General features: G+C 39.1%; 1 long non-coding RNA gene across 1 annotated transcript in view; it reads left to right on the forward strand.

The window, feature by feature from the left end:
• Positions 1-4,971: 4,971 nt before the first annotated feature.
• LOC119700955 overlaps positions 4,972-25,575 on the forward strand; it is a 31,431-nt gene continuing 10,827 nt past the window's right edge. The window contains exons 1-3 of the long non-coding RNA XR_005256945.1: positions 4,972-5,277; positions 13,610-14,104; positions 24,606-24,952. This is a non-coding gene — a long non-coding RNA (uncharacterized LOC119700955). The remainder of the gene's footprint in view (positions 5,278-13,609; positions 14,105-24,605; positions 24,953-25,575) is intronic.

Consider the following 25,575-nt stretch of genomic DNA (forward strand, 5'->3'; position numbering starts at 1 on the left):
GTTGCTGTTTTGCCCTACTCTACACATTCCTTCTAACTTAACATTTCTAACTTAGACTACTTCTAATGTCTTGGAGGGTATAGTGAAATGCTACAAATCTTTATAAACTGGCCAGCTCAGGATTCCATAGCTAAGGGAAGGCTGTTCCTTACTTACACTTCCAGATTCCTGGAGGAAGTCAAGAAGTGCAATTTCCTAGAGGTTGTTTTGCCAGTAAGGGCTGGCTTCTCATGCTAGAGAAAGAAGGTGTTATTCCCTGTTACAAGGCAATTCTGTGTTCAGCCACAAATGAACTGTTTAATGGATATGCATTTCTAATAAAAACCAGCATTTTTTTATTGCTTGTAGAAGAGTGGAATTTAATGGCCCCATAAACACCACCTTGAACCAAAAGCCATGAAAACACTACCATCAAGGGCAGAGTCAAGTAGCAAATGGGCTGCTCAATATGAAATGAGCTGCTGGGTGATCACCTCCAAAGCAACTGTGGATACTTTGCTTTGTGTGCACTCAAATATCCATCCCAAAAGCCATGATAAGCCATGAGTCATTGAATCATTGAACAACGTGTTGGATGGAAGTTCCAAAAATGTTCACATCCAGCCTTGTGAAATCAAATCTAGATGCAGCAGGTTGTGCCAGGCTATGCCTCCTCTCCAGGAGAGTTTTCAGTATCTCTGAGTGAGAGATACTGCCCTCAATAGGGAGGCCATCCTGCCAACAACTCTTAAAGTAAGACAATTTTTTAAAATCAAATCAGACTTTCCCATGTTCCAGCTTGTTCTAAGTGCATCTTGTCCTAGCCCTGTGCTTCTCCTGGTAGTTGTGAACAGTAGTTAGATTTCCATTCAGCCTTGGCTTCTTTGGGGCTGAACAAAACTCGGTTCCCTCAACATCACTTTGATTGTTATGTAACTCAGCCTCAATCATCTTGGTGTCTATTTGTTGCACTTACTCCAGCCTACCAATGTCTTTCCAGCACTAGGAGCCCCAAACTGCACCCAGCTGTGACCACAGATGTGGTCTCACAACTGATAAATAGAGGGGAATAGTCACTTCCCAACTGTTGGCTACACTCTTGCGATGTCTTGACATACACTGTAAAGTTAGACTGTGCAAACTGACTTGCATTAAATAAATGAGCCACATGAACTTTAAATCTCAGCTTCCTATTTAAGGCAAGTCTATAAATGAGCTTTTGCTGTGAATATGTATATGTACTCAGATGAAATTAGATAACATATTTTAACAGCTTGGAAAAAAAGGCTGTTGAATTTATGTTGTTTCTGCTGTAAATCCCACTTAGGGAGGTATGGCAGGGTGTAAGAGATCCGATTTACCTAGTTTGCCTCTGGCAGTCTCTGTTCAACTCCCTTTACTCTTAGACAATTGTCTTGTCAAATTCTGCCCAACATGCAGGTTTTTTTCTGATGGAACAATGAACATTTATGCCAGCTCCTCCTAAGTTTACCAGCTCTCAGGAGCAAAATAAAGATCTGCATGTAGTGCCCAGACTTGAAGCAGTAATGACTTTTGTTTGAATCACAGAACTAGGAAAGAGTTGCCAGTCCTTGTCTATTAAGTTGTCCAACATCAGATTTGCTGAAATGGCAAATAAGGCTTGATGAATACCAACAAGAAAAAGCAGCAGCTGTCCCATCTCTTGTCCCCAGACATAATTTTCCTTATGTTATTTACTGTGAGGGTTGAATTTAAAAAAACCGCTGCCCCTTGATCACTGACCTTTAAAAGCAGGGCTGTGCTGCTTGCCACTCAATCAACCCAAATTCTGCCAGTCCTTACTCACACAGATTTTCCTGGAGTGAGTCAGATTTCAGGGATTTAAGTGTTCTACATTGCATGGAAAATCCCTTAAAAATAAAATGGGAAAAAAAAACCTGAAAAATGACCTTGAGAAAAAATATCTGTGATGAATCGGTTATGTGGTACCCACACAGAGATCATATGGTGTAAAATTATGTAGGAAAAAGACCTTTCTTACTTAAAAAGTCAGAACAAAAGTGTTTCAATAGCTAAGGAGTGAATTTTCTACCCATATAGATCGCTAAACATTTTGCCATACATTTATAAACTGTTGTTGCTCCCTTTTCTTACAGATTCAGTCCTACTTATTTCTGTTTTCAAATGCAGTAATATAACTGTATGCACAAAAACACACCATCAATCTGCCTTAGGGGTAAATACAAGTCAGCAGGTAATGAGAGGTAGTGGTAGGTATGTATAAATACGACTTGGAGCTGCAAATAGCAGTATTTCCCAGCTAGTGCTGGTTAAACAAACAGTTGGGTGCATCTCATCCAAAAATGATTGCACCAAGGGTTCAGTTCAGCTGGCTGTTTGCTCACAGGCTGTGACTGAGTTCAGCACTGTTTCCACACAAGGCAAGAGCACTGAGCACAGCGTTTCAAACTTCCCACATCACCGAGTGCATGGCATGCACTGGTTTCATTCAGACAAAGTCAACATTGTAAGGTCGAGTAGTTCATCCAAGAAGTGACAGGTTTAAAGTTGCCCATTTAACTCCAACACATATCTATTTGTATTTACATACTTGTGACACAGTCTGTAAGTAACTGGACACGCTATTTTTCTCTGAGGTCCATGGCTTCATTCACTGTTCACAGCTGGCAATCCTTATGTATGCAATGAGCGTGTCCTTGATATTTCTTTATATTCTTCTTTATATTCTCAGTATTTTGCATCTTATTCCTTCTTTACTGACATGCTATCCTTTCTCTACAGAGAATATAGAAATTGTCATTTCTTCACAGGGTTTTCTGTGTTTTAATTACTACATCTCAATCTGAATACTCAGCCTTTATTATGATCTATTTTCTGTCATTTGAATTCAAGAGGCTGGCCAAAATTTAATAGGATTTTAAAATACCAGGAATGAACCATTTTACTTTTTTGTTGTTGTTGTTGCTTGCATTTTAGACATTTTTTCCTTCCTATTTTTCCTTAATTCGCTTTCTTTTTAAGTACAAAAATTACTGAAAACTCAAAAATGTAATGTGGAAAATGACGCTTCATTAGCGTATTGAAAGCTTGGTGGACAACTAGTTGTTGCTGTTTCTAAAGAGGTTTTTAGATGTTCTGAAGGCAAGCATGTTCTGTTTATTTTAGAGTACTCATCACAGAGAATAGATTCTCACAGCTTACAGCTCGAATATCACACACACTTCAGTCCTCAGTTTCTGGTAGCTGGGAAAGCAATGAATCTCTAGATGCTTTCCAAAAGTGAGTCAAATGTATCTGCTTGTTGTATGCTTGTTTGCATGCCAGTTGCTTCTAATTCTAGAGATCCTTTGCTGTTACAAGCAACAATACCACTCACCCTTTGCTTTGTATAAAAATTAGTCTTGTAAAAATTTTTAAAGGTTCTGTATTTTCTTAAAACTGAATCAGATGCTTTTCAGACTCAGTTTTTGACTTGCTGATGATATCTGTGCAGTATTGAATGTGTTGTCTTTGGGACAAACAGAACTAAGTTTGAAAGATGAAAAACTTTCAAATATGTGTTCCCTCCTCTCCAAGTTACAGATCTCAGAATGCAGTAAACTGGTCACAAAGTTTGCACACATTCTTTCCTCCTTGTAGAAAGTGCCTAGAGCATACAGCTTTCTACACATTACTCAGAAATATATTTCAGTGAGCTTATTTCTCAAAAATATCCATATGTTTTGGAGGTGTTTTTTTGTTACCATGCGCTACTCTTTTCATGACAAACCCTTTCCATGCTGCTCTTAAGCTCAAGGAAATGGGTCATCTTTTGACCTTGCTCAGCCAGCCTTCATTAAGATGAAGAAGATTGCTGGTGTGGTTGGCATCTAGGTCCTGAAGAGATGCTCCAGAGAATCAATATGGATAGAGTAACCTATCAGAAATTTAATTATTTTGATGAATAATGGCATCCATGAATGAACACAGCCCTTTTGATAATGCTGTCTGATATATAATGCCATGTAAAACACGTCATATTTTTTGTGAGCATAAATAGAAGATGCAATTAAAAACAGTTTCCAGTGAAAATTTATGAAAATGTCATCTTATATAAAGAATTTTTTTTCATTCACTAAGACACAAAGTGAATATCTTTCCCTCATGTTGCTGAAAGTAAATTAATTCTTAAAAGTTTCTGCACACTGTTTCAGTAAACTTTCTCACATTTACACAGAATTTGCAGGCTGTTCTGAACCCCTCACTGGCTTTATCCAGGTTCATTCTGTACTTCTGTGTGGCATTTTATGCAATAATATCTTTTGGGAAAAATACATAGCATTAAATTAATGGATTTCCTTTGTAAGTATTTCTTATCCTTGAGAAATTACTTTAATTGCTAAAGAAGTGGGAAAAGAGTACTGTCCATACCTTTTATGAATCATTTAAAAAAGTGAAGTAGTTACTGTCTCATTTGTGCACTCTGTCACAATTTTGGAACTTCTGAAGGACTAAATTCTAGGCTAAATGCAGCAAACCTGTACATCCCCCTTCTCGAACTGTAATTCTATGACTCAAATGCTATCATACAGAGATGCTGGGAAGTTTCAACTGTTTCATCTTCTTCCTTGCTGATACTTTCCATTACAGGTGTCACACCTTCTGGTGTAGTGAAACTTCAGTGCCTCATTCTTGACTGACAGCATTGTTTGTGAACAAGTAAAGCTTGTCAGCCTATCTTCTTCGTAAGGTTGAAAAGTGCTCTGATCCAAAAAGTCTGCCTCCCACTCGGAACTGAACCGGCAGTTTTCTACATGAACTCCGTTTTCCTTTGTTAATTGCCTGTGATTACCACCCACATTTTCCAGAGAGTGATGGCATTTGAATTGCTAGGGGTATTTTAGGACAGGGGAGAGGGAATGGGAAGAGGCTTGGGGAAAAAGTAGGTAGGGGTTTGGCATGTTTGTAAGGCTAAGTGTTCTGTGACTGCACACAGCCAGGAGACCAGCAGCCAGAGCACCCTCTGTGCACACAGCTTATCCATCCTGCCCAGCTTCGGCACAAAGGAATGTGCCAGCTCCTGCTTTTCCAGAGCAGCTGAAAGCCTCCTTCATGCTCCACTGAAATTTTGCTATCATTCCCTGAAGATCTATTCCCTTCGCACTGCACGCCTGGCTGGCACAGCCTTCCTTCAGCAAGAAGCTCTTTCTGCAGTGCTGTTTTTGCAGGTTGGAGTGGGGAAGATTCTACTGCTCTTCAGCATCGCCTCCCTGTTCTGCAAGCTGCAGCATGATCATCTCAGGGTCCTGGGGAATGGTAAGGCACATATGATCCCCCCAGAAATGCAAAAACATCTCAAGAGGCTGTGTGTGGCTGTCTGTGGTGGAGGTGTTTGCATCTGAGATTGTGATCTTAGACTTCTTCTAATGTCAAGAGAGACCTACTTAATCTAACCAGTGGAGTTTAAAACTTTATTATGTTGGGTTGGATGAATTGCAGCCTAAACACCATCAGCTGTTTACAAGACTTTCTTCAACCCTAGTGGAAACCTCAGCTAGTTCTTCGTGCATTGTGGGTACCCAAACTCAGTGAAAGGACTTTCACCTGTCACTAGTGATGCCGCAAGGATGTGCAAGTGCATTTTCTCCCCATCAGTATCTGGATTGAAATCTAGTATATGGGTAGTTGTTCCCCAGATCCTCAGTGAAGTTTAAACACATAGTGTCCATTGATTTCAGGTACAAAAGTTGGAGTGTTTCAGGTACAGTGTTGGAGCCTTAATGCTTTGCAGATTGTGTCAAATTTGTCCTTATAGACGGTCTGTATGATATTCCCTTTCTTGTTCACAAAGACTTGGGGGGGCATCCCTGAATACAGAAACTATCCAAAATACCTTTCCCAGACAAGTTCTAGATACGGACTCCCTTTTTTGTAAATATCCTTTACTGTGTTTCAGGCAAAAATTCCTATATGGCAAGTCCTAGACTGCCAAAAATAGAAAGAAAAAAAACAAAAAAACAAAACAACAATTGTTTTAATTTGTAAACCCATTCTGAAGTCCATAAAAGTTTTTGTCATATTGGCAATCTTACAAATTTTCACAGTGCATTAATTCTTCACCTAACAGGTAAAGATGGTGGCAAGTTTAGATGGATCTGCCATTACAGGAAATTAATGCCACACCTTCCAATCAGTGCCTTCCAGTGAAGACCAGAAAAATCAAATTTCTCTACAGATTCTGCAGCAGAGTTTTGTTGAGTGACTAGAGACCACCCTGTTCTGTGTATCTGCACACAATCTATCTTACCCAGGCTTCTCTATTATTTACAAAAAATCCAGTTTGTGGCTCTCACCAACTCACCCTCCCGCTCTGTTCTGAAATCTTCCCTGTGATTCTGGCTTTCCTCCAGCATTGATTCCTGCCACTCATACAGGACACTCCCATACATTTCTGTCTTCTTTTATTCCTATAACCTTCCTCCCAGCATGGTCTCACCAACAAACATTTGTACATAGATGTTTTGGCTATTAACCTCTCCTCCTGAGAGTATTGGATGCACTCTTGTCTCTCCTAATAGCAGCTTTTGTTCACGGCCAAAATTGAAGAAAATGCTCTTAACGTCTGCGTGTGACAAGAGAGATCTTCTTTATCAGTGCTATTACTTCTGTCTCTCTACCAAATTTGAGAGCAAAATTTAGGACATTGCTTCTGTATCGCCTCATTTCTTCCCTCAGCAAAGATTAATTGCCAAGCAGTTTTATATGATTTTAATGTTACCATTCTGTTCTTTACAGTGCAAAGGTATCAGGACTACATAGTGGGAAAGTAGTGAATATAATAACAAAGGAATTATAATGAATTATTGTGTAAATTTTGTTAGATTTTCTACCACCTTATGACATTTTAAAGAAATCATACCTATGAAAAATTCAATGGTTTAACTGATTTGCCTTTTCAGAGACAAAAGGCAGAAGCATTGCACAAATATTTTCTCCATAACATTATATCTTATACTGTGGATCTAAGTATTGACATGACCAACCATGAACCTGCTCCTTGTAGAAACCCTGAAATTTCTCTAGCCTAAAAACCCCCTTATATAGCTCCTATTTACCTTCATTCCTTGAAAATGTTACTTTTGTAAAGAAACCTGAGTAACAAATATTTTGCAGACATACTTTACAATACAAGGCAGTAAATCCATGAGCTTGAAGACAGAAGGGCTTCACCACACTCAAATTTCTCTTTAGGAAAAGTATTTCAAGGCTTCAACACCTTGCTACAGTAGTGGCTCAGAGCAGCCACAAGCCAGCACCTCTCACCTTGTCACTTTGCAGCAGGCACATGCATGTCCAGTATCACCTCTATTTGGAGGTGTGCAATTTAGTGTGACTCTTAAAGAAACCTAAAATAGTTTTACTATTGCAATATTGTTTTAAATTACTAGTATTTTTTAGTGAGAAATACTTCCTTTTTGTTTATGCTTCTTCATGAACTTTTAGACAACAAAAGAAACAGACATTCCTAGTTACAAAATAATAAAAAATTACAGACTCAGTTCTCTGACATTTTTCTGGCAAACTCAGTAGAACAGTGCAGTAATGCTATCACACATTCATAAATATGATTGCAGAGGTATAGTGCACTATAATATTGAATATTATTTCGAAATAATTCCTATGTCAAATATAATAATTCATTTATGGATATAAATAAAACAACAATCTGTCTTTCCATAAAATGTATCAATTTATATTGAAGAGGGTTCATATTAGTAAAACTTTATTGTATCAAGAAATTATTAAATAATACCAAGCTTAATAAAGGGGAGAGAAAAAACTGTGCACTTAAAAATCAGATTTATGTGATTATGCAGAAGTCTTTAGGTTATTACCATTTTTCTAATCCCAGGTGAGTTTAATTCTGCTTGAGCACTCACTTCTGATGTTGTACAAGGGAATCTGCCAGCCCTACACTGGTGAATTATTGATTGACTCCAAATGTAATCCACATTTTTACCCAAAAGTTTATCCCATGTACATGTCTTATAGTTTAGAAAGTATCGGGATGGTGATGCCAAAAAGGCCAATTTAAAATCAGGGCTTGGATTCTGCTACCCACGTTTGTTTCAAGGAAAGAGAGCTTGACTTTGGTGTTAAGCAGTGCTTCACTTCATGCCCCACAGCTTAGAAAAGGCACTGGGTCTGAGGGAAAAGTGTTCAGATCCAGACTCCCCTTGGTGGCTGACAGCCTGCAGCTCCCTTGCCTTCTGCTTTTCGTGAACAGCCTCTTCTTCTGCAGGAAACTAGTCCAAAAGGGACCAGTGCAAGTAAATGTATGAGGATCTGGGGCTGCAGAAATAGCTCCAGAGGGGACAGCCCAGAAGCCCTTCAGGGGAAGCCTTCAAGTTTTCTGCTTTTTAGATACTCAGGGTCAGGGAACAGAGTTATCCACTCCCAAACTTATCTGTTATTTTGGAGACTTTGACATTGATCTTGTGGCTGTTGTTGAAAACCGGAGCTCTTTACTAGCTAGCTAGCCTGGAGCTTATACTAGATGAGGTTTCCACACTGAGAAGGCTCCTGCAGGCACTGGACTTTGTTTTGGTCAATCTAAAGCAGATATTTTTTAATTTATTGCAAACTTTGTAGCATCTCTTCCCTCAGGCAGTTTTGGTCTAAGCTTTTCCACCCTAGGTAGATATTCAAAAGATCAAGTCAATATAAAAAGAAGCCACCCCTCTCATTTTCTCACTGCTCAGAAACAGCTTCTGGCAGCCAACACTTGGATTACTGCAGGATTTAATAGCATTTCTGTAAACAAGTTGTGGCTTTCACTGCACTAAGTAAATCCTGTAAAGGGAAATCCTGCTTTGAAGCTTTCTGAAGTTCTACAAGTTACCTAAATATCAAAAAAAAAAAATTGTTTGGATTTTCAACAAACCCATGATAAGATTCTTGGCAGAAAGCTACTAAAGAAATCAAGTTGCTGTAGGACTGGTGCTTATAAGGTTTGAAATCTGCCTACAGAGTCTTTGCCACTTTTCAGGATAAAAAGGAGGCAGCAGAGTATCTTAGGGAATTAGTTTTACTTAAGATCTTCATCAATGACCTGCAGAAGGGATGTCTCAGGTCACAGATGATACAGAACTCCTGCAGGGAGTCAGGCAACACACTCACACACAGAAATGAGCTCTAGAGAGATGATACACAGCTGAGCGAGTGCAGAAAAGAAGTGGCAGATGATCCTGTCTAGATATATATAGTGAGTGCATCTAGGGAGAATAATCTAAGCCATGCTTACACAGGGCTGAACTGAAAGCTGGCAGCTGGAGCTCAGGGAAGAGACCTGAGGGTCTTTGAACTCATCTACTCAACATGCAAGAGCAGCCAAAAAATGCCAACAAAATTTTGGGTGTTCTCAGAAAAGATGGTAAGAGCAAACTAAAAAATTTAAAATGCCTGTGCATCCACATCTTGAACATTCTGTACAATCCTATTTACATATTTTAGGAAGGACATAGAGAAATTCAAGATAATGCAAGAAAAAGCAACTAAGATGATTAAAGGGATGGAGCAGCTGCCTTCACAGGGAATCACAGAAGGCTGGGACTTTTTATGATCTTATTCCTCCCCCAAGCTGAGTGGGATATGGTTAAGGTTTATAAAATCTTGGAGGCAGTGTGTAAAGAACATACAAAACTGTTGTTTCCCAAGTCCTGTGATGTCCTCTGGGCACTCACTGAAACTTTTGGAGAGCAGTTTAAAACCTGCAAAAGAAAGTCCTATTTTGAGTGCCACTACTGCTCTCCCTTCTGAAATCTGCTGGCACAGAAGACTGCGGAGGTGCACCGTACCAGCAAGTCAAAAAAGAAGAAAGCAGACAAATTCAAGAGCAGCAAATCCACAAAGGGACACTAAAATGAAGAGGCAGGAACATACTTGCTGGCATCTCTAGTGTGGTGGAGGGTAGAGGAGAAATATGAGGGGGATGGACAGCAGAGAGACAGGATCATGAGTTGTCTCCAAACAGCATTTCCCATTGCCACTGCTGGAGATGAAATGGTTTATTAGTTTGACCCAGAAGGCAATTTTCTATGTTGTCATGAAAATAAGACCCTGTGCTTCTTTGCTAGAGCTTAAACCTGCCACTTCAGAGTTATTTCCACCCATTTAATTTTGATTGCATCTCAGCAGGCAGTCAATGGTGCAGAATTTGTCAGCTGGAACAACTGTGTGGTAATTATCAATGGCAGGAATATTTTTTTGTAGTTTTGACCATGGCATTTTTTTGCAGTAGAATTAAGAAAAATATGGTCTTTTGCAAAAATGAAAGGAGGTGAACAAATATTTTAAAATAGCTATGGATCTTTTGTATAAATGGATAGAACTTAAAAATCATGCAAATTCAGTTAAATAAGAAATATGTTGATCGAAGAGAATGAATTAGGCAGCCACAGAAATAATTATTTTTAATGAACATATTTTTAGGGCTTTGTTCTGCTGCAGTCATTAAAATTTCTGGATCAGAGTCCAGTTTCTAGAGTTGAACATTGTTCCCAGGTTTTCTGATGGCATTACTGTTGTGCTTTGCATGGTGAGCAAACAATTTTTCTCAGGAATGAGGAGTTGCTTGAATAAAAGTATTAAGCTGGGCCTAAATAACTAAAGAAAGACCAGAAGTCCTGTAGACTGTACAACCCCCTCTGCCAACTCATCCCTTTCGGCAGAGATTCCCTCTCACTTTTAGGTTTCCATAAGTATCAAACACTGCCTTCTCCTCACTCAGCCTCTTCTGCTGCACCTTTTTGTTTTTTCCTGCCCACCCTGTGCCAAATACTCCACACAGCAGAGTGTTTCTTCACTTTTCCTGACTTCTTGTCATTCCTTCTCCCAGCTCACAGAAAAGGCTGAAAATGCCAAAGAGCTCTCCACACCCCCAGACTAGAGGGTGCTTTTGTGTTGGAGGAAATGCTGAAAAAATATTGATTTTGTATGTTGCTAACTGCTCCAAGGGAGACTTAAATACTTATTTATATTCATCAGTTATCCCAACCTCCTGAGGCAATTATCAGTTGCAGTTTTGATACTACTTTACTGTATCACAATGCCGAGAGAAGACAGGCAAATCTCACCCCCTGGAAATGTGCTGCATTTGAGAAAGAGGTTGGAATAGAGGAGGTGTCTATTTTTTATTCTTTTCTTTTTTTTTTTTTTTTTTTTTTTACCCCTGGAAAGTAGGAGAGCAAATAGATAATCAGACAGGAAAAATCTCACAGACTAATTAACTGACTTTGAACTAATGGATAACAATTTGCTCTTCATATAATTTATATTCTGTATGTCCCTACATATAACAGCAAGATTAAAACCAAAATCAGTTATTACAAGTTATTATTATTATTATTATTATTATTATTACTGTTTTTAAGTTTAATCTTCTGTTTCTTGCAGCAGCCTTAACTTGGTTTGTTGTAGCTACACAAAGGAGAAAAAAACCCCAAAAATTTGCTTTAATTAAGGATGAGAATTTTTTTCTATTTAAATGAGCTCAAAAATCTGCATATTTCAAACACTGTGAAACTTAGTAGGTGTTTAGAGGGTACGCTGGGATGTGTTAGTTGAAATGTGGGATCAAATGACCTGGAAATTGGTGAGGAACAATCCCTCAAGTATGAACTTTGTTGTTTTCTTGTTTGATGGGTGCTTATAATGCATTGCTGACGTTGTTCCTGGACAATCAAATCATAATGCCGATCATTGATCTCAGCTGCTTGACATTTCCCACTGCTAGTACAGAGGGATCACTACCCAGCATGTAATTACCAAAATTTGATAAAAAATTTTATAGGAGTCAAAGGAATCAAAATTTGGAAGCCAATATTCTCTAAAACCAGGGAAAAGACCTCTCCCTCTCCCACAGCACTCCCTACATTGCACAGTGAATTCAGCTGGAGGAACTGCAGCTGTTCTCTGTGTCTGTTTTCAGTTTCAAGAGGGACTGACTAAAGGCTGCTGAGATGCACCTCTCAACTCCCCCGATCTGTTTTTAGTGTTTTTTCTGCACTGCTTGTTCCGGAAATATAATCATAAATCTTCCTCTGTCACAATTCCAAATAAATCATGGCATTGCCATGAAACATGAGAGAGAATACAGTTAAGCTGTCCAGGAGCAAATCCAGAGGCAGAATAGCAGCACCTCTACTGCTGTAGAAGCCAAAAGGTTTATCCTTCACATTCTTTGCTTACAAATACCCCTGGGACCAGCACTGACAAATATTCATTTTGTTACCCGCCAGAGGAAATTCAACAGTACTTAAATCACCTTTGAAGGCTCACTAACTTTCAGATTCTCAGGAGTGACTGGCAGTATCCATCTCACAGGCTGCATCCCTGAAACCATCATTGCAGAGACCTGAGCTAGCTTACTGAAGTCGACTAGGGAACATCTGCCCCTCACACACTTTCTGAGCTTTCTCCAGCTTTAATATCCACATCAGTACTGGCAGAGTGCCCTAGGAAGCTGCCAAGGGCATGTGCTTTTACATCCTTGACAGCACTACATGAGGGAGGTGGCTGGCTCTTGGGCTGCAGCATAGATCCAGTACATCATACAAGACATCAGCAAGTTTCTTACATCTCTCTGTTCCCTATCTAATCTTGATTCAGTCCAGAGTGGAAATTACAAGTTGAATACTAAGGAAAAATCAGTAAAACTCTATTATTCTTACAATCAGATGGATTCCCCCTCCTTTTCTCTCTGTGTGAATCCTGAGCTCAAGTTTTCTAAGTCTGTCAATATACATCCATTTGATTTTTCTTTGTCTTCTCCTCTGCTGCAACTGTCTTTTATCATTCTTGCTTTAACTTCAGATGACTGAAGAAATACACAGGCTTTTTCAAACAGCATAGTATTTCTTTACATAAGCCTTAACATGAACATGATGTACCTCTTTTCAGCTGATCTACTTCTCTCACAAGGTAAGATACTCTATGCATCTTGGAAAAAGAAATAAAGAAAAGAGACATCTAAAATAGCTTGTGTGGATATGGGGAGGGGAATAAATAGTTCTATTATAAAGGAGCATTAGCCAAGGCAGCCATGGTTGCTGAGTGTTCAGAAGCAAATTCTATAACATAAATTGAACACATCCACTCTCGTGAAATGGTTATATCTCTTTTTTCCAGGTATTTTTTGCTTACAGCATAAAAAAAATAAAATATGGAAAGCTGAAATTTCGACAGAGGCAGAGGCAGCTTTGCCAATTCCTGTAATGTTATTGCAAGTATCACAACTGTTAATGCTTTCTCTTCAAGTCCCAAATGCTAGCAGCAAGACATTGCAAAGGAGTTTTCATTTCTGAGTACATTCTGAGTCATTCTGATCTCAAGAAAAGGCTTGAAGCTGCTTCAGAAATGTAGCCTAAAGAATAAAATAGCAAATAAATAAAAAATGGGAGGCTTAAAATCTTGAGACTTTTAAACAACTGTGATGTTTTTCCAACTGCATGGATTTTGAAGATGGGATCGGCGATACTGTGCATGATAGCCTTAATCCAGTTGAAGAAAATTCACCTGTTGGTTGTACTACCTAGAACACAGGAAAACACTGTCCTGACTAAGAATTACTTTCATCTTTTACATTCAGGTGCTCTCCTGATTCAAGAGCCTTCTATGTTTGCAAGCTGAACAGGACACCAAAAGAAGTTATTTACCTTGCACAAATGAGCATGAAATGGCCCCTGTTCAATACCTCAGGAAAGCTGCCAATCAACTACTGCTACACTCAGCTGCTTCTGGGCAGGAGTTCTCCTGTCTGCACCTTGGGAGGCATTAACATTTCAGCTGGGCTATATCCCAGATTCTCCTTTCAGAATGCCTTTGGCATCAGCTGTGAAATAAACTGCCATGCAGTGCCCTGGTCCTGCTTTGAAAGACTCCGGAGTGCTCCTCAGGCTATCAGTGGAGGTGAAGTCTCCTTTATTCCTGGACACTGAGCACCTGTAAGCCACAGCTTAGAGATAACACCTTAACCCCTGTTGTACAACTCATCCTCCCAATTGCCATGTTTCCCTTTGAAGACAGGAGTACCTGTAGTGCGTTTCAGCTGCGGTGATGGCTTCTAATGGAGACAGACAATCAGGTAAACACTGGTAGCAGAGGTTTTCTTCTTTGCAGTAGCAGGCCTGACCCAGACTTGCATCTCATCCCTCCTCAAGAAATTTCTAGGAGCATGGACATTTGAAACAGGCTCAGACTCATGCTCAGCTCAAGCTACCAGCAGTGAAATAGGGCACACATGTTACTTCTCGGAGAGCCTGTCAAATATCTATATAAAAATGGAGACAGGAGCAATTCCACCAGACTGGGAGAACATGTCAGAAGTGTTTATTGCACTTCACAGTGTCTGAGAAGAATGGTTCAGATCAAGATCAAAATTAATCTCAGAAAAATTGAAATAGTTTCATTGATTTTTGTGCAAGAAAAAAACAAATCAAATAAATAATCACTGTTAAGGGTAACATTGTAATTGCCTCCATACTAATCTATATTGGGGGTGGAGTGTCCCTGGTTTAACTTTGTCAAAGAAATGATTCGCAAATTATTTATTAGGTCTTTCATCACAAAAATACTTCATATACCAGGAAAGACAAGTCAGGACACAGTGGTGCCCTTTTAAAAACAAGATTGTACAAAGATGTGGTAAAACCCCAAAAGAAAAAAGGAATTCCGAGGGAAATAAAGAATGAAATTTGTCTGACAGTACAATCAAATATGAATAAAGTGGAATGCAAACAACATAAATGAACTGAGATTTCCTAAACGTATAACAAAAAGAGTTTGTTACATACAGAATCACAGTGTGTTTATTCTGGATATGAAAGGTATAGTGTAGCTATAATAGAACTGTTGCTTGAATAGTATGTCTCCTCTATTATTCTTTATAAAGGGCTGTGGTTTTTTCAAGTCATCATTCAAGTCCACACTTTTTTAAGCATTTTATAGCTATGAAGCAAACTTTGAAACACTGATATTTCTAATTTATTGAACAGGCGCTGAAGTAAAAATCTTGATATTGTAGTAGATTGTGTGGAGCACGCTAAAGAACAGTTTGTTTGGGCCTTATCTCAAAGGAAATTAAAATTCGTGGAGATTCTGCACAATTTTAACCCTTTTATTGCAGCCCTATAATAGTAAAGACTGCCCCTTAATGTGTCACTGATCACTGCTTTCAGAGGACCCCTACATCCCAGCAAGAGATGTTAAACTGCTTTAAGGGATACAATGTCACGATTTCACAATGCATTTTTATAAAATAGGTCCACCTATATAGGCATCATATGGAGAAAAAAAAATTTCTAACTGATATAAAAACTCAGATTTCATGAGATTGAATGCAGTTAGCTCAAATCATCTGTGTTGTTCTGAAAACGTTTCAGAGCACAGTTCTTCATCTAGAGAGACCTCAGGATTCTGTCTTGACCAGTGAAACAAAAAGCCATTCATCCAAATATAGATCCAGAAGTTTGGTTGTTCTGACCCAAAAGAGAGAAGGGACAGCTGTGGGCTTTTTGTCTTGAAGGAAATATGTACCCAGCCTCTGGCACATGGCACTGAGTGGTGCCTGAGGAAAGCACTGCAATCCCTACATTTTTATCACAGTCAGTGGTCCTAACAGTGACCATGGTCCATTTCTTTTCAAGCAAACTGCACTGAGCCACAGGTCGAAAGGTTTCATTGTCCCTCTGTAAAGACTGAGTGATCTGTCTCTTTTCAGCAGTCTGCAATACAGGAAAAAATCCTGTGTCAGGCACTTGCAGTAACTCTCCATGGCAGAGAATTAGTGTTTAGGGATTCAGATTTATAGGCTTTCCAAATGCATGTTGGAGCAGTTTGAAAGGTTATCCTCCCCAGCTGCCCATCCTTTCTCTCTGCAGAGGTTATTCCTCCTGCAGCAGAGACAAGCTAATGGCTGGCAGGATGTGTGCCCTGTTCATGACCTGGGGCACTGATTTCAGCTTACATTATTGACTGGCTGGACTATGAGCTTAAGGAGCAGAATGCCTTGACTTATCACACCTGCTGGACATAGCTGCAGCAGTTAAAATGTTTATCAGTTCCCACAGGCCATAGACAAATCCCACAGGTACTGAAGAGAAAACCCTAAATCCTACCCTGGCAGGATGCTGAGGGTTGTTACAATGCATTGTTTCCCACACTGAGTATCTCACCCTTTGGAAGGAGTTAGGAGAAAGAGGCAAGTGGCTTCCAGTGTCTCTGTGTCAGGGTTGCCAGATAACCCTGGTAATCAGGAGAGGGCCAGGCACACGCACAAGAAGTGGGTCTGGGAGAAGTTAGCCTGAGAAACTTTCCAGTTGGGAGTTAAGGAAGCCAAAGTGCTGAAGTGGCCACTTGGGAAAATGCCTGGAAGGGATTTGGAAAACTCAGTAATGTGCACTGCGAAGCCTAATCTTTAAACAGTGCAGTGACCTGTAGGAACCACACTGTGCATCCAGAAGAAATCCCAGGAGGCACCAAGTCAACCAAACATCAGGAAGAAATTGCAGTGACAGACAGTTGATTTCCCAGCCAAAGAACACCACAGACTGGAAAACACCGTTTGTGTATTCACTTGAATGAAGAGGAGTGCAGTTTCAGCATCTGTTCCAGTTCTGCAGGAGAAGGGACTGAACAGTTGTGTCCTATGTGCCACAGGGACTAGTTCACCTCAGGAATGTGCTGTTGGGGAAGGTGCAATCCCTTCTCTTTTGCCTGAGTAATGTGCAGTCTGAGAACAACTAATCTAAGAGATGTTTTGGGTATTGGTAAATAAGTCTGGATCTCCTTGGAACACGCAGAGTTTTGCAAATGCCAGATAGAACAAGGCATAGAGGGACTGTTTTCGATGCATATCAGCAAAATTTAAGCACCTTGGGGTAAGGAAGCAGTTGCTTAGAATTTTTGAAATTTCTAATAGTAATTTATTTTTGAAAGTACACATCTTAATTTGCAAGTAGGATCTAGGTTCCTTGGTGGATTTAGTCTTTTTGATCTGGAGGTATTTAAAAATGTATCAGTGAATCAGTGGGAGTTTTGGGCTTTGATGTCTTATGTTCCAGTTTCCATCTGTAAGCGTCTGAATACCTAAGTCTGGGCCACAATAAGTTCTTTGAACCGTGCTGAAGTGTGAGGTTTTTCCACAGCCAGAAATGACCTTGCTTGAGCAGAGAGATTTTAGCATGGAGCATCAAAAAGTCTCTTTGGGTTGGGCATTCCTACACAGAAAATAAAATTGTAGAAGACACCCGGGAATCGTTAATTATATTCAACCCATTAAGCACAGGCATTATGCAGAGAAAAATAATTTAGGTTTGACAGGTTTTTGTATTCCCATTCTTACACTTACCCCACATTTAGAGTAACTCCCACTGATTTCTGTGGACATTAATGGATCATGAATGGCTGGATTCAGTGACAGACTGCTCTTTGCCTATGCCAATCCCCACCTCCTGCTTGGAAAGCTCTCCTGTTGTCTGCTGCTGCTGCTAAAGCAGGGGCCAAAGAGTGGGGCAGCAGCAACTGCACCAGGAAGCAGAGCTGCACCCTTCCCAGCAGAAGTAGGTTTTCCTCTGGGGTTGACAGCAGCAGAAAGATGTTCTCTTGTCTCCATCTGGCAGACCAGCCCTGCTCCATCCCTTCCCTCCAGGCCAGAGGGTGCAGCAGATCAAGGAGGGCCCAGATGCAGGGAAGCAGCAGGACTCTTGCACCCTGCAGAGCTGGAGGATGGCTGTCTGAGGTGCTGGGATGGGGATGAGTGAGGAGTGTGGCTTCTGAGTCTAGGGAAGAGTAGACAGAGATCCCGAGGAAAGAGGCATGGTGGAATACGTGGGTGAGGAGGGGAGAAAAAAAATTACAGTGAGGTCTTCCTGCCCTGCCTGGCTTCCACAGCTCCCTGATACATTGCTTTCATCCACTCAGAGCTCTTCAGGCTTCACTGACCCTTGGTTACTGATCATTCTCTTTCTCCAGGAAGCTGAAATCTCCACTGGCTCCTCCCAGTCCCACTCACTCACCTCTGAGGTCACTAGTGATCCCTTTTCATCTACTCAGACCCATTCCTCCTCTCCCCACCACGCCTACAGTCCTCATGTACAACCTCCCCAGTCCCTCCCAAAGAACTGTATTGGCAAAGATGATTACTCCAGTATTTCAGTCTTAAAAAATTTCACTGCTACCCTTCTTTTCCACTGCAGTCTTACAGAGAAGACACCCATAATTAATGACATCCTATAAAGTTTTTTATAAGACAATTGTTTTTTCTGTATCCTGCCTTCGTGATAGTCTTCTATCCAATACCAGGCTTCAAAGTTAAAATGCAATGTTTTACTCAGTGGTCAGCATGAATAGGGTTAACAATAACCTTGTAATGGCCAGAAGTTCTTTGAAATTACTCATCCTCTTTTGATGAAAATTCTGATTAACAAAGTGCCCAGGGAAAAGAAATTTGATTTCCAATTTCTAATTTTAGAAATTTATCTATTTCGGTTTTTAATACCTATCTTATTCTGGTAAAAGTTAACTTTCCCTTGATTAATTGTCATTTTTGAGGCAGGGGAAGAGGTCTGGCATGTGTTCAGGTGCCATGTGATACCCAAGTCAAGATACAGGATTCCATGTGTAAATGACACTGACACAAAATAAATAACAAGTGAATAAGTCAGTGGGAATTGAAATTAATAGAGCGAAAAATAGAAAAAATATAGAAATAAAGCAGAAAGTACAACTTTATTGCTGCTTTTCATTGTAATAGCCTTGCTAGAAATGCACAAATAGATTTCATTTATAAACTCTTAAATCCCCTACTACAGATTAGAAATAGCAACAATGTGAAATTCATGGTATTTGTGACTGGCCTTTATCAACAGAGAGTAAACAGCCACAACTTCTAATAGAGCTTCTGCTGCTGGTTTGACACCTCCATGAGAGGCTCATTCTAGAGATTCAAACTGCACAATAAATGTGTCACAGAAGCTTAAACATCCCTTAACCTAAAGTGATTATTATATATTCTCATCTTGTTGGTCTCCCAGCTATTCACATTCAGGCTTTGAAGTGTCTGCCTTTATTTCAGCCCTACCATTCTTTTTTTACTCCTCTGAAGTTGCATAGAAGTTGCTCAGGAGATCAGCACCAGCATCTTTGTCACTGATATGTAAATCAAAAACAAGTGGGAAAATTGTAACAAGCCTTGAGGGAGACAGAGTGCTTCTTTATGGTACTTGGTTGATGCTCAAATTATTTCTGGTTTTCAAGCTATTTCTAAGGCTATCAATTAGGAAGGAATGAGTAAATAAGGTTATTAGCATTGAAGTAATTCAGACTGCTATTCCAGCTCTCATTTAAACTGGTGGTTACTGAAACTTGTTAGTGGCAAAACAGAGCTCTCCTCCTCTCAGTCTGTTTCTACTGAATTATCAGAGAACACTACTAGAGTGATCTGACTGTTATGTCAAAGAGGTGTCTTGTAAAAATTAAAGAGCTTGATGTGTAAAGAGCTCTAGGTGTCAGCTAAATATCCCCTAAATGTATCCTCAGACATGCTGAGCTTGGTTTGCGGGTGAGCATAAGCAAGAACTCTCTTGCAGAGAGTGCCATACACCTTATTTATGCTCACCTACAGAGAGTTTTCCCAGATGCTGAGATTAATTTACTCTGTTTGGCTAACAAAGTAGCCGTGGCAAAAGTTTTGTTGGGGAAATAATGAAGTGAAAAAAAAAATCAACACTTATTACACTAATGAACAGTTATATAAAATCCATTCATTAAAAAGCAGGAAATGAAAGAGATTATCACTCTGCAAGAATTTTACACATGGGAAAGGTAATACAGTGGATAGTGGATATTAGATCACAAACAATGCTCTAGTTCAGAGGGAAATCAAAGAAATAAAATTTTCCTCCTAAAGATGATACAGTAGAATGAATATTAACTTGGGGCCTAATAAAAGAGGTTTTACTAGGGCCTTTTCTTCCCTAAAAAAACTGCCAAAAACATAAGGACTGACAGTTTTTCCACCCAGCCATACTGTGAAAAAAATTCCAGATGTTCTGTACATATTGCCAAAAGTAGAAGGGAAGGTCTAAGTGGGAGCCCAAGCCAGCATTAAGCAGCACTGAAGAAAATAAGAAAATATTTTGCTTGATTCACAAGTGTTTGAAATTTTTTCATCCCAATTTTTTATATCCTTCTTCAGTAGAAGGACCAAACCAATGGAAACCTAAGCCAGAACTGGGAAAAAAAAAAAAAAAAAGGTTAATTTGAATCTGCCATGAGTTCAGTGTCTGATTGAAATTCAAACAAAAAAAATTTAAAAAGCTTGATCTATCTGGCAGGATTATTTCCAACCACAGAACCTCTCTGTCAGGTACACATTCACCTCAATAGAAGCCAAGCACCACATGCATAAGTTACTAATTTAATGCAACGCCACTACAGAAAATTGAAAGTAGTTAAATGCATTAAATTGAAATTGAATATTTGTTTGCCCATTTTTTCCTGGTTTTGCAATATAGTTACCCATTACTGGAGGCCAAACTGACTTTCCTGTGGCTGCAGGTTCATCATTGCTTCCATGCTTTCAGTCAGTAATTACAGCAAATCCCTATAAGCTTTCAAATCATCATTATTACATTCATGAAAAGTATTTGAAAGCAAAAATATGTCAACAGCACCGTTGTGCTGGGATTACTTTTCTAAACCAGCTTTGAAGCTGGTTCCTGTCTGAAGCCCTGTGTCCAATTAAGTTAGATTATTAAAAAGCAAATTATCTTGACATTTTACTATAATAGCCTAACTTTGCTTTGGCCAAACATGAAACACTGAACTTCCAGGGTATGAACTTCCCCCACTAGTGTATGTTTTGGGAATACTGGGCTGGAGAATGAAAGAAAGGGAAAGAAACTGTTGAACCAGTACCAGAGTAATAGCCCCTTACTGAATGAATCAATGTTTTCTTAGATGCAAGGAGGGAAGAAATATCTTGCCCTAATCAATATTTGTAAGCCTATAAATTATTCATGGCTTAATCTGAGTCTCTTTCTTATTCAGAAAATAAACTTAACAATCCCGCTTCAGAATGCTCATGCTTTGTGAACTCAGTTGTGCAAAACTCTGAGCCATATAAGAGAGCACGTTTAGTTTAACAGAAGAAAACACTGCACATGCAATTTTACTAAAATACTAGAGCTATTTGCATGCTAACTCCTCATAGCCTGGAAAACATTAATGTGTCTTCTCCTGTGGGTCCAATTAGAAATAATACAGAAGAGAAAGTCGAGGGTGATCCAACGAGTAAGAATTTGTGCTTCAAAGAGGGTTTGAAAGAAGTAACATCTTTTGCCAAATGTAAAAAATGAAGATGAGCATTTGTCCCAGTGATATCTCAAGCCTGAGAGATTATCACAATATGAGTTTGGGAGCCTGTGGGTGCCCCAGGGAAATGAGCTCTCCTTCCTGCTTATCTTGTAGTGGCCAAGACATTTGGCCAATTGGATACCACCAAGGAAAAGAGGTAATCTTGTATTCTTAGGGGAAACAGTGCAGTTTCCCCTTGCACACCATGCCTGTTTTTTGGGTTTTTTTTAACTTTGCAATCCACAGATTAGGAAGTATTTTAGAAACCCTCATCATTGGAAGAAGAATTGATGTATCAGGAAGGCTGAGAGAACAGAGAGTGTTTTGCTTTTGTTTTTTGGGTTTTTTTATCAGCACTGTTGGCAGTAGAAGGAAAACAATAAGATTAAAGACTAAAGGCTGGTGGTTTGTATTTATACATCTGAGACTTGGAGACAAAGTAGAGGCTGTTATCCATAAATTTGTGAGACCACTCTTTCTAGAGACCTAGATCATGCTTTTTTCTGTTGGGCTATTTGAGCTAGAGTTTTGAAACATGCTCCGTGTGGGGTTTCTTTGGGGGAAGACATTAAAAAGTATCTCATTTAGTAGGATCCATATTAATTTTACAAATAATCAAATACTTTCTGAATTAATTTTAACTAATGAAAGGAAGAATATTTCTAGGGGTTTTTGGTCAATATATATGTATGAGGAAAGAGGATATCTAAGAGATCAAAATTTTGCAAAAACCCTAGTTTCCCCTGGAAGTGTGGTTTTCACCAAAGCAGCCTAAAAGCTATAAGCAATATGTTCTCTACTTTTAGAACTGATTTTTCAATTGAAGTATAGTATAACAAGAATAAAATAGAAATAATAGCATATATTAGGAGACAACTGAAGATTAATATTTACCTGTTTGTAGAACAACACAGGAAGGTCTAGTGTACCAGATGAAATGCTAAATGTCAATACTATAAAAAAACAGACATACATTTAGCACAAGGGCTGAGCCCCCTCAAATCAAGGATATATGAAATCCTGCTCTTACAATGCATGGGCAAGTAGAGTCAGGAAATCTTCATAGGATGTGTTTCTTCAGAGAGGCAGTGAGACAGCACAGTGATCTCAGGCAAGAGGCAACAGGCTCTGTGCTTTCAGTGTGCTGCTCTGTGGGAAATGAAAAAACTGTGCTTTAAAATTAAGAAATAAATTAAAGGCCAAGGAATTATATCCCCTTAGCCAAGCTGCCAAAAATATTTATTCATCTAAAAATCTCAAGAGCATAAAACAATTCCTACTACGTTAATGTTTATACTGGGAACTTTCCATTAGTAAATATATGACAGGGAATAACCACATCCATCCATCTGCTTACTGGCTGCCTCAGAAGCTGCTACATGTCAATTATTAATCCTCCTGGGGATAGAAAACCATTTTTCTTCTGGAGGCCTACTTTGTGTTTATTTTTTTTCTTTTTTTCACTGCTATTTAAAATAATCTTTTTTCCTACATATTTCTTACAAATATTGACTGATATATTTTCTTCTCAGCAATGTGTTCCCTTTTCACACAGCTTTACCATTTTCTAATGGAATTATAAGGATTAATAAACCAAATCTTTTTCAACTTATTCAAGTTCTTCAGAGACTCTTACTTGGGTGCCTTTGTTGCAAAAATGGCTGTTCCACCAATAGTTGTTGAGGCATTTGAACAGCTGTGCTGTTTCTATTTTTATTAAAGAGGTAGTGATCTTTCTCATTTTTGGCATAGCAACAGACAGGAATGCAACAAAGCTGTTTATAAAATAAAAATCAGAAGTGTCTAATTTAGATTTTAAAAAAGAAGACAAAGCAGTGATAGGTGATCATGGTTGCTGGTACTGTTACTTAAAAGCTAATCAAGCAAGTGATGTTTAACATCAAAGGGAAATTAACTTCAATGAAGAGGGGTTATATATTGATGCCAGCCACATTAGGAAATAGTTTATTTTAGCTGGAATCAAGAAAGGTCACTTCGTTGTCTTGTTGCCTTGTGATACTGCTTTTTACAGGATGGGTTCTGCCAGGACTGTTTTCATTACTAAAGCCACTGTCACAGCATGGGAGAGCAGGTACACAGCATCAAAGTAAATCTTTGCAATAAACACAGGTACTAATTAAACCTACTCATCAGAACTGTCTTGGAGGAAAAGCTAATTTAATTATGCCAATCACTGAATATGACTCATTATGAGCAACTAACCTTTGCAAAAAAAATGCAGAAACAGACAAAAGTGTAAGCTTTGGAAAGTACAGTTGCAAAACAGTTTGCTTAAATTATTTCAGAAGAAATGAGGAAAATATCAATAATAAGATTACAAATTTTCATTTCAAGTTAGCTGTTGGGTCTTTTTCATAGGCTGGGTAGATAGCATCATATGAAAGGCAGCCTGGACAAAACCTTTGCCTATTCTCTGTGTCAGTGCATGACTCTTGGTGCAATACTATTATCTACAAGTACTCAGAGAGCCAAGTGAATGAGAATCCTGCCATGCTGGGCAGTGCTAGGCAAAGGCACCTGCAGCATGAGGCAGTATTTGTCTTAGAGATCCTGCTCTCAATAGATCTCAATAGATCCTGGCTTGCTAACCACACAAAACTGAGACCTGAGAGGCCTGGGAGCATCCACAAGAAGTTCCTGTTCCCACCCTGCCGCAGCCCAGGGGATCCTGGCTGCAGCTGTGTCTCTGATTTACAACACAGAGAGGGAACATCCTTGCTGAATCCTAAACACTCAGAGAAACTAATGAACTGACAGAAGTTGAAGCCTCTTACTTTATGCTATGGTTTAAGAGTTCTTCATGTGTAACATACATCATTAAAGAAATGTATAAATGGCAGTCTGTTGCTGCTTTCTTATTTGAAGGCAATCAGCACATTTTATTTAAGTAGACAGAAAAGATACATTTTATAGACATATTTCATTCAGTACTATGTGGTATTTTTAATTCTATTATAGTGTGCTTTTATCCTTTCCAGATGCTAGATTTCTGATGAAGAAAGGGAAAACTAGGCTTATCAAAAGATCACAATTATTTCAAAGTTATTTGAATATTAAAAAATTCTTGTTTTTAGGGAAACTATAAATTCAAAGTATGAGAAAATTCCACAAAATAGAACACGTTATGTAACAGTTGTGTTGTATCATATTTCCACTGGTTTAAATCTTCTCACAAAACTTACGCAACTGCTGGTCTGCATTTCTTTCAGGTTCAAAACCCACAGAACCTCTGAACAGAATCCAGGTAAAACCACGAGTCTTCACCTGCTTCCATGTCAAAAACAAAGAAATAAAATGCAAGCGCGTGGCAGTTTCAGAGCACAATCACAAATCAGTTCCTTTGTTATCAGTTTCCATTGAAAGATTGGCCAAGGGTTGAGAATCTTTCCAGATACAATCTACATGTAAAGTGTAAAATGGAAATCAAAGCCTGAGAGATTTTGCCAAGGTTTGGAGTGGCTGCATGCACATTTCTTTGGTGGCTGCTTGGATCTGACAGCTTCCTGAATCAAAGGAACCACTGCCTTCTGCCCTGCTCCCACTGCTCTCTCTGGAGGTAGGGAAAGTGCTATGTTTCTGCTTTTGCTCTTGCTTTTCTTTTTAATTTTTCATTTCAATGAGCAGGCACAGTAAAACAGGGATCCTAATGCTGAATAAATTTTTTCCCTGAATTGTGAAGTTTTGGATCTATCTTTGTCCTTCCAAATGCTCTGATACATCAGCCAAGTGCTTGCTTAAAAGTAAATGCCCAGGAACACGTCATGCTCTGAATGTTTGTGCTGAAAGCAGCTCACTGCCTTGTGCACAGTGCCTGCAGCTCTTCATCTCTCATGAGGAAAACCAAGATAACAGTGTTTGTGAACCTGTTCAAATACCTTTATGCCTTTATTACGATTTGTGTGTTTATTAAAAGATAATTCCATTTTATGACTTGTAACTTCAAAGCTATTTTGCAGTTCTCTGTTTGAAAGATTTACCAAGCAGAAAACCTGAGGAAATAACTGGGAAAGTTTTATGCAGCCTGGTGGATAAGTGTCTGAAAAACTTGGAATTTTTTCACAATGAAAAGCTGGTTTTCAGTCTATAGTTTTTCAAGAGTCTGTGTGTCTACCTGGTGGAGAACTGCAGAATGGTGCTTTCATTACGTAACACTAAAAAAACCATTTTAGTCTAAAGTAA

Source organism: Motacilla alba, chromosome 4 (genome assembly GCF_015832195.1).
Source record: "Motacilla alba alba isolate MOTALB_02 chromosome 4, Motacilla_alba_V1.0_pri, whole genome shotgun sequence".
Taxonomy (NCBI): Eukaryota; Metazoa; Chordata; class Aves; order Passeriformes; family Motacillidae; genus Motacilla; species Motacilla alba.